A 2,175-nucleotide genomic window follows, 5' to 3' on the forward strand; every position below is an offset into this window, starting at 1 on the left:
CAGCACTTTGGTAGGCTGAGACAGGAGGATTGCTTGAGTTCAGGAGCTTGAGACCACCCTGGGCAAGGCAGCAAGACTACATCTCTACATAAAATAACTACCTGGGGGAGGCCGAGGTGGGCGGATCACCTGGGGTCAGGAGTTTGAGACCAGTCTGGCCAACATGCTGAAATCCTGTCTCTACTAAAAATACAAAAATTAGCCAGGCGTGGTGGTGCATGCCTGTAATCCCAGCTAATCGGGAGGCTGAGGCAGCAGAATTGCTGGAACCCAGGAGGCGGAGGTTTCAGTGAGCCGAGATCATGCCACTGCACACCAGCCTGGGAGATAAGAGTGAGACTCCATCTCAAAAAAAAAAAAAAAAAAAGAGCTGGACATGGTGGCATGGGCTGGTAGTCCCAGCTACTTGGGAGGCTGGGAGTTTGAGGCTGGAGTGAGCCATAATTGTGCCACTGCACTCCAGCCTGGGTGACAGAGCAAGACCCTGCCTCAAAAAAAAAAAAAAAAGTAAATACTAGGTGATAGGAATTTTTCAGCTCCATTATAGTCATATGCACCCACTGTTATATGCGCAGTCCATTGTTGACTGACACGTCATTATCACCAACGCTGGATTTGATGACTGCTCAGGGGCCTCCAGAAACCTGTGGAGTGGTGGCGAAGAGCTCTGCTCCTCCATGGGGGGACTGCTGTTGCCTGGGTTGTCAGATCCCTATTATCTGTATTCTCAAGGGCAAGCAGAAGTGGCCCTTTTCTATTCAATTTACCTAAATGGCTCTGGGCCAAGAGATGCTTCCAGAAGTTGTGTTAAAGAGGGGGCAAAAATGAAATTAACATTTGATACATCTGAAGTGAAGAGAGAGATGGAGGAAGTAGTTGACAGTGGGCACTGAGATGTAAAAGAACATCTCTGCAACCCAAGGAAGCAGGCCACTTGGGTGGGGAATTGATATTTGAACTCTCTAAGGAGGTGGAACAGAAGGAGAGGTCACAGCTCTGCCCCAGATCAAACACAACTTGAGGTCCTTCATGACTGTTTTTTGTTTTGTTTTGAGACAGGGTCTCACTCTGTTGCCCAGGCTGGAGTTCAGTGGCACCATCACAGCACAGCAGCCTCAACCCCTTGGGCTCAAGTGGTCCTCCTGCTTCAGCCTTCTGAGTAGTGGGGACTACAGGCATGTGCCACCATGCCAGCCAATTTTATTTATTTTTTTGTAGAGATGGGGTCTCACTATGTTGCCCAGGCTGGTCTTGAACTCCTGGCCTCAAGCAGTTCTCCCACATTGGCCTCCAAGTGCTGAGATTACAGGCATGAACCATCGCACCTGGTCCTCTTTGTGATGATTTAAAGAAGTTGTCCTAGGCCGGCGCAGTGGCTCAGGCCTGTAATTCCAGCACTTTGGAAGGCCGAGGCGGGTGGATCACTTGAGGTCAGGAGTTCAAGACCAGACGACCAACATGGTGAAACCCTGTGTCTACTAAAAATACAAAAATTAGCTGGGCGTGGTGGTGGGTGCCTGTAATTCCAGCTATTCCGGAGGCTGAGACAGGAGAATCACTTGAACCCAGGAGGTGGAGGTTGCTGTGAGCCAAGATTGCACCACTGCACTCCAGCCTGGGCAACAGAGAAAGACTCCACCTCAAAAAGATAAGTACAAACTTCTGGGGTCAGTGGGAGCCAGAGCAGTTAACCAGGGACATCTGTGGGACCTTCACTGCTAGGGGTGCTCACTGGGACTCCCAAGGCCACAAGGAGCAGGCCAGAGCTGCCAGACACCTGTGATGGGGCAAGGGGAGGGGTGGCTTTCTTAATTATAGCTCCATCAGGCTGTGTCTCATGCCCAGTCCCGTGGCATGAGAGCAGGTGGTGGTGCAACACTCTGTGGTTGAGCTGGCTGCTCTCTAGGGCAGTGGCCGTGGTGAATGATTCTTTGTGCCATCGTCATTGCCATGTAGGTCAAGGGGGAGCTCTAGGAGTCTACAAACTCTGAAATGGCTTTGAACCTGTGTCTCGGGGCAAGGAGAGCTGCTTTGAGGGATGAAGGGCTGAGATTTGATGGGCTGCTTGATTTCACTGAAAGCTGTATTCCTTCTTCCAAATAACAACTTTGAGGTCTCAGGAGATTGAGGGTGGCAGAGGCAGAATCACTGTGCAGCTCTGTGAGCTTGTTCCCC

At 50.8% G+C, this 2,175-nt stretch overlaps 1 protein-coding gene across 3 annotated transcripts in view; it reads left to right on the plus strand.

Moving 5' to 3' along the window:
* RMDN3 (regulator of microtubule dynamics 3) overlaps positions 1-2,175 on the plus strand; it is a 28,877-nt gene that overhangs the window by 21,811 nt on the left and 4,891 nt on the right. The gene's annotated exons all lie outside the window — the stretch shown is intronic.

This window comes from Mandrillus leucophaeus, unplaced genomic scaffold, assembly GCF_000951045.1.
Source record: "Mandrillus leucophaeus isolate KB7577 unplaced genomic scaffold, Mleu.le_1.0 Scaffold35, whole genome shotgun sequence".
NCBI classification, from domain to species: Eukaryota; Metazoa; Chordata; class Mammalia; order Primates; family Cercopithecidae; genus Mandrillus; species Mandrillus leucophaeus.